Source organism: Gracilinanus agilis, chromosome 6, assembly GCF_016433145.1.
Source record: "Gracilinanus agilis isolate LMUSP501 chromosome 6, AgileGrace, whole genome shotgun sequence".
NCBI lineage: Eukaryota > Metazoa > Chordata > Mammalia > Didelphimorphia > Didelphidae > Gracilinanus > Gracilinanus agilis.
This window is the reverse complement of record NC_058135.1, coordinates 180513137-180523410: the sequence shown is the minus strand read 5'-3', so window position 1 is coordinate 180523410 and position 10274 is coordinate 180513137.

Here is a 10274-nt window from a genome sequence, read left to right as displayed (position 1 = left end):
CTAGTGATGTCAAAATAAAAGTATAGAATTGGCAAGAAAAAAATTCCTAGAATATCTATTGGTCAGTCATTTCCAAATCCTTATTTGCTGACATTATACCAAATTGCTTGCAACATAATAGACCTAGCACAAGGAAAAGTATAGGGAAAAACTGGTATATGTGCATACATTAGTATGTATGTACTATTCGTCATGGGTTAAATTTGAAAATGTGCTACTGACTACAGTAGGAATAAAATTAGCAAATTTCTACATGAGACTGAGAACAAAATTTGTTTTTAAACTGTAGCAATAAAAATACCAAATACTGTGATTTCAGGGGCACCAGGAAAACTTTCCTGACCAAAATTATATTTCTCACATATTCACTTATACTCAAAGATCTTTTCACTCAAGAAAACCCTTTCGTTCTAAGATGAGATAAAACTGATGAATGAATGCAAATAACCTGGTAAAGGCAACAGGGACAAATTCGCATTGAAGGTGTACATGAAAAATAGTATAAAAATTACTGAAAAGGATGCCTCAGAACAGGGAAAAGATGCAGACACGGAAGGCTGTGGCAGCCAAATATGAATTTTGCTTACAATTTTGCCTCTGGCTCTCTCTGTATCTGACTATACTTTATTTAAAGGAAGGCTATTTCTTTTCTAGCTTCAGAAAGATGCCATACCTTGATCAAAGATCTAGTCACATAAAAAATGCTTATATTTATGACATGTTGAAGGCCAAGATGAATTGCTAACAACTAACTTCAATTAATTCAACAACAGAAGACTTGGGAATGTCCCAATGTCCCTACTGACATGTACCTGGTATGGAACTCAAACTAGAGTATGTGAAGTGGACTTAAAGTTCAGGCCCAGTAAGAAGGATAAGTTAGACTAGATTTCGTTTCATCTGTCCATTATTCAGGATAATAATCTAGTTTAATGGACACATTCCACTTTTAAGTAATAAAATTATGGAGTTCCATAATACATTTTCTATTATACTTTTTTTTAACCTGTGAAGTTTCAGTTCTGAGCAAGATTTTAGTATCTTGAGGCTTGTACTTATAACACAGAAATGTAAGTGAACCTGATTCATTTGTGATAGGTATGCCTGGGCAAATAATCCATATTTTCTTTGGAATTTCATTCCTCAGAAATTTGTATATGAGTTTGCAATGTCATTAGCATTTAAGTATAGAAGGTTTAGAAAGCCACTAGAGGAAAACTCACAAAGAATGAGATTCAGGATTCAAAAAGCATGAAGATTAGTTAGGAAAAGACAAGAAGAAAATGGTAGTTGTTTGGTGAGTACTGCCTCCCCATTCAAAAATTTATGATGATTCTAAGAGCCACAGGCCAGTGTATAATTAACTGTGAATTTCCTACAGTGAGAAACCAACATTGTCAAAAGCCAAAAAATTTTCTGATTGTCTGGAGCCTACATAGAAGCCCAGTTTTTCCTAGATTGAGGTTCCTATATTGAGAAATCTAGCATTCCCTAGATTTATAGTAGATTTCCTTAGCACGTTTCTTGTAGTAACTGCTGTATCTTTCTCTTGTTGGACTGAGGAGACAGAGTATTTTTTGGGGGGACCAACATAATATCTCCAGGATATATACATGGGATTAGTAGCTATTTGAAAATTAGTGCTTAGTGCTTTTAATAACTGGTTCAATTACTCGTTATTGTTTTGCTACTTTGTCACTAGTTGTGTTTCTTTGACTTTATGGACATCTGATCTGGTACTATAAAAGACGCTTTGCTAGGCACTCAAAAACTATGTATCTTAATAGGTGAATATCCTAATAGTCCCACTGACCTGTACTTAAAGGAAAATTGAGAACATATTGTGGGGACTCATGTGCTATATGTGCCATTTATTCTATATACTATATACATAATATACATCGCATGAGTTAATATTTTTGTTGTATCAATGTGGACTTTAGATCCAGATATACAAAGATAGCCATGAATATCAGAGTGGGCGATGACTAAGATTCTTTCCATTTCTAGGATTATTTGTGTATATGGCTATCAAGGTTGCATTAGTTACATCAAAATCTGCACATTAAAATATGTTTTTTTCTGTAGACTTCTAAACATTAAGTGAAGAAATAACATTTGCATTATAAGCAAAGAAAAGTTTTTAGCTAAAATCAGTTTTCTTAGAAGATCCCCTTTAAGAAAATCAAGTTGAGCTCTTGTAGAAGACCAAGAAAGATGAACACAAGAAAACTTAAAGTAGAAGTGGGTTTTGAGTGAGGAGAAAGATGATATTTTAATACCTTATGGTGAAATGGTACCTAAAGAAATAATATGGAAGAATTAGAGAAAGACAGAAAGAGACTTTTTTCTAGTGTAGTAGGTGATTATATCAGATGTTTGGTGTTTATTTGTTTGGTTTTTCTGTGTGTGAGAGAGAGAATGTGTATGTATGCATGCATGTGTGTGTGCATGCATGTGTGTATAAAGCAGTTTAGGAAGATCAATCTGATAATCAAATGGAGAATGTACTAGAACAGGGAAAGATTTGAGGCAGGAAGACCAACCAAAAAGCTATTCCAACAATCTATGTGTGAAGTGATAAGAGCCTCAACTAGTATAGTAGCAATGTCAGAGGAAAGAACAGGTTATATAAAAGAAAAGTTATAAAATTAGTAATAATGGATGTTTGCAACTGATTGGATATATAGGGAGGGGAAGGCTAGAGAGAATTAAGAGTTGTGCATGACTCCTGGGTTATGAGTCTGAAGACTGGAAAGATAGCAGTACCCTCAATAGTAATAAGAATATGAGAAAGAGAGGAGTATTTGAGGGAAATAAAAAGAATCTATTTGTGGATGTAATGAGTTTGATACTAGTAGATAATTGAAGATGCTATAGATCAAGAGAGAAAATAGAACTGAATAAATAGATCTGAAAGTTATTTGCATATAGATGATAATTGATTCCTTGTAAAGCAATAACAAAATTAAGTACAATTTTATAAAATGAGAAGAAAAGACAGCCAAAGCCAGAACCTTGGGGGGGGGGGAGGGGGAGGGCCAATCCACAGAGAGCAAAAGGTATGACCTAGATAAAGATAAACAGAAGAGTGATTAAATAGATAGGAAGAGAACCAGGAGAGAGGAGCGTTATAAAATAAAAGAAAAAGAGTGATCAACAGAGTCAAAAGGATGAAAATTGACAAAAGTTGATTAGATTTGGCAATCAAGAATAACTTTGCAGCGAGCAGTTTAAGTTGAATAACTTTGCAATAATTTTCCATTTGGAAGCCAGAATAAATGGAATTATAAGAGTGACAGAAATAGGGTAAAGGGTAGTCATTATAATAACTTTTCAAGAAGAATTTTTTCCGAAAAGGGGAGGAGAGGTATAGGATGATAGCTAGTGGAAATGGATGGATTCAGTGAAGGTTTTTTAAAGAAGAGAAGATATCAGTACATTTGAAGACATCAAGAAAGCAGCCAGTAAAGAATACACTAAAGATTACATTGCATCTGAAGAATGTGTATATGAAAGATGATTAGTAAAATAGTTTATTCCAGGTGATGGAAAATTATTGGGGTGCATTTCTCTCTTAATAACTAAATGATAACATAGATTAGTATACCTGTCAGATCTGTGGGAAAGGAAGGAATTTAAGACCAAGCAAGAGATAGAAAACTTTGCAGAATGTAAAATGAATAGCTTTGATTATATCAAATTAAAATAGTGTACAAAAAAAAAAACAATGCAGCCAAAATTAGAAGGAAAGCCACAAACTGGGAGAACATTTTTATAACACAACTCTCTGATAAAGGTTTAATATCTCAAATATAAAAGGAACTAAGTCAAATTTACAACAAAAAAAAATCCATCCATTCTCCAACTGACAAATGGTCAGGGGACATGAATAGGCAGTTTTCACAGGATGAAATCAAAAATTATCAGTAAGTACATGAAAAAGTGTCCTAAATCCCTCCTGATTAGAGAAATGCAAATTAAAACAACTCTGAGGTACCACCCCACACCTAGCAGATTGACCAATATGACAGGAAAAGAAAGAGATAAATATTGGAAGGGATGTGGCAAAATTGGGACACTAATACACTGCTGGTGGAGTTGTAAATTGGTTCAACCATTCTGGAGGGCAATTTGGAACTATGCCCAAAGGGCTTTAAATGAATACCTGCCCTTTGACCCAGCCATGCCAAGGCTGGGCTTGTACCCCAAAGAGATAATAAGGAAAAAGACTTGTACAGAAATATTCATAGCCATGCTCTTTGTGTTGGCAAAAAATTGGAAAATAAGGGAGTGTCCATTGATTGGGGAATGGCTGAATAAATTGTGGTATATCTTGGTGATGGAATATTATTGTGCTAAAAGGAATTCCATGTGACCTGGAACAACCTCCTAGCAATTGATGCTGAGCAAAAGGAGCAGAATCAGGAGAACATTGTACACAGAGACAGATACACTGTGGCACAATCGAATGTAATGGATTTTTCTACCGATAACAATGCCATGACCCAGGTCAATCCAGAGGAACTTGTGAGAAAGAACACTATCCACATCCAGGGAAAGAACTATGGAACCATAAATGCTTTAAAAAATGTTTGTTGGACCACATAGTGTGATAGGGATGTAATTAGGGTTTTGATGTTAAAGAACCACTCTACCACAAATATTAATAACAAGGAATTAGGTTTTGAACAATGATGCACATGTAACCCAGTGGAACTGCTTGTTGGCTTTGGAAGGGGGGAGGAGAAAGTGGGTCTGTGGGGGGGATCATGAATCATATAACAATGGAAAATATTCTAAATAAAAATTTAAAAAATAACTAAAGGATAGCAGTTAAAGAACATAAAATTACCCAAAGGGGGAATAAATATTCTGGGGATAGCATTTGAGTTGACTAATTTAAAGAGTTTAAAATATATAAGAGAATTCAAAATCACATATATATTGTCACATAAATGTCTTCTCATTTCTTTCAACAATTTCAATTTTCCATTTTTATTTAAATACAGCAGTGGTCTTGATGTGAGTATTTGTCACCAATTCAGATTAGAATCCATGCCTTCAACCCTTCTAATTTTCTTTTCTAGTGGAGGGCAGAATAGGAAGGTAGAAGAGGCATACTTTTGTGATTTCATTGGTATAGGGAAGATCCAGTGAGGAAATTCCATCTATTAATTGCAGATCAGTAATTTTTTTTTCTGCAACTCAAAGTTTCCTGATGTATTGAGAGTTTATATAACTTACCACTTTCACTCAGGAAGTTTGTTATAGAGATGGAAGTTGACCTCCAGTCTTCCTTTTCTCTGAGACTGTCTATCTACTATGTCACATTGTGTATCATGTCCATGTCCTCTCGTGAATTATACATAAGAGTTTGATCAAATTCCTATAAATCCCTACATTATATTGAAAGCAGTGACACATATAGTCCATTCATTTGTTAACTATTCTCAACACATTACATTGTTGGTTCTGGATATATATATTTCTAATGTCTTTTACACCAGTGCTGTTAAACTTAAATGAAAATGGATCCCTGCCAGTAGTATGTTGACTTACAAAAGCACAAATTAACATTATCTGTGTTGTGTTGTATTTTTATTTATTTTTCTAAACATTTCCCAATTACTTTTTAATCTGTAGTTATGGACTTTTTTGAAGTCTATTTGCCAGAGTTTGACATTTCTGTTTTATACTATTTCTCTCTCACAATTCTACATTCTGATACAGTATAGAATATTCAGGCCAGTATGATTTTTGTAAGATATCTAAATGAATAGTTGTGTTTTTAAGTCAAAAAGCTCTTTTTTTTTCAAGTTTAATTTCCTTCAATAAATGGCAAGCTTAAGGGGTAGTCAAATTTCATTCAGATATTTGGTTGTGCTAATTCCCTTTGTGCTTTCCTTTTATTTCTAGTGTTTATATGACATTTAAAGCACCTTTGCTTTGTTGATAGATATTGAACATCAGTAATTGCTCTACCTAAACTAATTAGGCAACTACAGTGTGTTTACCATGCCTATCAATTTTCTGTCTAGCAGAATCTCTCAAAACCAGTTAAAAGGGAAGAGTAATGTGAAATGCTTGTTTAATTGCTCATCTCATATACTCCAAACTTCACCAATGACATCAATTAATATGTTCAGGTTAGCATTTTTCATCCCAGTGTAAGTTACCATTGTTTAGAAGTCAGTTTCCAAAAAGCAAACTTTTATTATCTGGAAATAGGTCATGAGAGAAGTACTAAGCAAAAAATAGCTAATCAAACCATTCAGGAAATTATGCAGATAGGAACTTAAATTACACCTGAATATGACTCTAAAGACTGATTTTTTTATTCAAAGATATTATCCTTTTGAAAGGGTGAAACACATATTACCAGGGAAAGTGAGAACTAAAGAAGGAAGTTAAGAACTGCAAAATTCATAGGCCATCTGTAACATTAATTTCTTATAATCTAAAAGTGAAATCATTGTTCAAATACTAAAGAGTTAATGTATTCCTACAGGAACTTAACTGTTAATCATTGTTGTCTTTCTCACTAGAAATGAACCCAAATCACATGAGAAGGATTTGACTAAAAGAAAGCATTGTGCATAAGTTCTATTGAAAAAGTAAGTAATGGAAATGGTAAAGATTATTTTATTGTTTATCCAAAAGAAACAAAAAAGATATTAATAAGTCCTTAATATCTCATGTTACATTGCTAATGATAATTGAAGCAAAAAGCTACCATTACAGAGAATTCAAAGGTCAGGAAATTTTATAAAGAATTTGACAAGTAACTGAAAAAAACTTAAGTTATCTCTGTAGTTGCATAAATCAAGTAATTTAAAACTTGGAGACTTTAAGCAATTGTCGATTAATTCTTTGGCCATCAAAAATAAATGCAATAAGATACTGCATTCAATAAAACAATTATTAAGTTAGTTTCTCTTTCATGATGATAACTTATTGGTCAACTACATCATGGTATCAAGTTATAATAAATAAACAATAGTTATCAAAATCACATAAGCTACATTCTTGTAGTATTCCACAAAAAGGGATTATAAGATCCTATTTATACTTCTCTGACTATTGTGTTAATAGACTTCAAGTTAGTAACAATAAAATCCTTTTTTGCTAGACCTTTTTAATCACTTCACATTTCCTATAAGCTCATTAAGATGAGGGATTGCTTCATATTTATTTTGTGTCCTAGTCTCTATTGGCCTATTTTACCAAAGGTTCCCTGGCCTTGAAGTAGACTTTACCACAGGTGGGTAGTAGCCAGCTGGCAGCTACTGGGTGGCAGCTACAGCAGATGGTAGCTACTGCACAAAGCTGGAGCCTGGGCTAGAGTTCTGAAATTTTTTTTATGTGGCATGAAACTTATAATAGTTTGACTATGATTTCAAACTTTTTCTTTGTTTAGCCTATTATCTGGCAAAAGAAAAGGATGCTGTCATTCCACAAGCACGATGAAATTTTATTTAATTGCAAAGTAACATTTTTCTTACTGTATTTCCTTATTACCTCACTCAAAAGACTAAACAAAGATGGAGCATAACATTAAAGGAAGAGTGGATAAAAATGGTTACCTCTAGCAGACCACATCAAGTAAGTTATGGGAAAATATAGAAAACATCTGAAACTTAATTAGTCTTTCTTATTCACTAGAGAATATGACATATTCTTCTTACAAAAATTTTAGAAACCCATACAGGATATTCAACCATCATTTACTAAACAAGCTTCTTAGCTCCGGTTATAATGAGGAGAAATAGCCATGCCACATATGCACTCTAGAGAGAGACTAAAATATTCCACCGATGTCATTATCATATCTGAAGAAACCCAATTTCATTTTTATTACCACTTTCAACATGCCACAAAGACTACAAAAATAAAACAGTGTAATTAAATGATGGCAAAATCCTTTCATTTATTTACAGAGACCAAAATAAGACATTTCCATGGAAGATTTAACCATGAGAAAAGACAAGAAAACAGAAGTAAAAAGTCCCAATTTCTTCTTTGTCTCTATGGTGGAAGGGGGAGAGAGGAGAATGGATGATAGGCAGAGAACAAAGAATTGTTTTGCAAAAATTCTACTTCTTTGCTTATATTATTTTGATTTTGCTTTTCCTTGCAAATGAGATAGTGCTTCCATACAATAAATACAAAGACAGTTTCAGCCCGGATTCATGTAGCCGCTAGATGCCCTAATACATTTCTTTTAGTAGTTCTCTGAAATGCTTATATGAAAGATGAAGAATCTACATCAGTCTTTTGTACAAAACTACTTCTGCTCATCCCTTCAGATCAGGCTTTTTTTTCTTATTAAGTAGTGATGAGGCAGATATCGATATTCAGAATAGCATATGACAGTACAGTAGGATTCTGAGTTATGCCACCTTGTGTGCAGCTAAATACAACAGAAGGAAATAAGCTAGCAAAAAAAAAAAAAAGCTCAAAAAATCTCTTTCCCATTTCATGAACTTTTAAAAAATCTTAATAGAGTATCAAAATTGACTCTTTTTGTCCATATTTACCTCCATTCTTTTCACCACCCTTCCCCCAAATGGACTAGGTACAACTAACTGAACCTATTGAAATAAAATGGAATATTTACATTTGCGCATGTAATATTTTCTAGGATAAAACTTTAACTTCATTAGTTTCTGTTTTATATAACCCTTACCTTCTGACTTGGAACCAATACTAAGTACTAAATAGAAATACTAAGTATTGGTTCCAAGTCAGAAGAGTGGTGAGAGCTAGACAATTAGAGTTAAGCCCAGGGTCACACAGCTAGAAAATGTCAAAAGTCAGATTGAACCCAGGGTCTCCTATTTCTAAGCCTGCATCTCTATCCACTGAGTCACCTAGCTACCACATTAGTTTCTTTTAACTAAACATTTTCTTATTTGAATCTCTCAATCAAGAACCTAACCTTATTTCAGTATGATTATCTTCACTTTCCGTGGGAGTACTTTGATACTGTGTCTTTGACAAAGTAGTTATATCCCTGCATCTATCTAAGTCTCTGTTTCTCCATCTGTAACGTAAGAGGAAGAGTCAATATGATAAAATCATGCTTCTCTATGCTGACCTCTGTCTCCCAAACTGGCTTTTAGACAAATAGCATTAAAGTTATCAAAATGAAATGGAATTAAGATTTGAAGTTTTTTTTAAAAAATCAAAATTTTAGTAATCATTCTATTACAGGTAAAAATAGATCCTTTCTATTGAAAAGCTCAAAGAAAAAAAAAGTAAATAAATATTTTAGATTTAAATGTTACATATTGATACCTGGAATACCTTGGATTCCTTAAAGTATTATATATACCTCTTTCTAAGCTTCAAGAATCAAATGTTCTTTAGTTTCTCAAGATCAAAAAAGAAATAAAATCACCATCTTGTAAGTTTATCCTTTTCACACTTTTAAATTAATTTAATTGGGATATATATGTATATATACATATATATATATACATATATATATGCTTTTGCTCATAAAATGTCTTGCTTTATTCCAGATCATTTATCACTGTGGAAACCATTTGATTTCAGCAAAAAAAAAATCATGAAAAGCCTATCCGAAAGAGTAAAAAACGCCATTTCTTCCTCGAAGAAAGAAAAGATAAATAGAAAATACAGACTCAGTATGTTGTAATAAAGAAGGCATCTTGCATTTAATCTCAGGTATATGCATCTTTGAGTTTCACTAGATTACACTGAAGCATCAGTGTGATTGTCAGCTAAGAAATCTAATGTAATCTTTCTAATCTAATCTAACTTAAATTGGTTCCATTAAGAGAGCCAGAGTGTCCAAAAATAAGGAAATGATAGACTCTGCTCAGAACAAAATCTGAAGTAATGTCTTCATTTCTGGGCACATATTTAATATTCAAGGAAAGATAACCAAGATGGTGAAGAGCCATGAATTGATTCCATCTGAGAACTAGTTTAAAGAAATATGAGTGTCTATTCTGATAAAGGATAAATTGTGGAGAAAGGAAATTATGGTGATATAAAGTATTTTAAGTGTGTCATTTGAAAGGCAAATTATGCTCATTCTTTTTGACCAGAGAGGACAGGAGTAAGAATAAAATAATGAAGGTAGAAAAAGGTAATCTGAGCTTTTATTGGAAATACTTCTTAAGTGTTAGTTCCAACCCCCAGGTTAATGCACTGTTGATAGAGCTCTTGATGTTGACGATAATGTTGGGTAAAATTGTAGTGAAGCTGTCAATTGGTCCACTCATTCTTGAAAGCAATTTTGG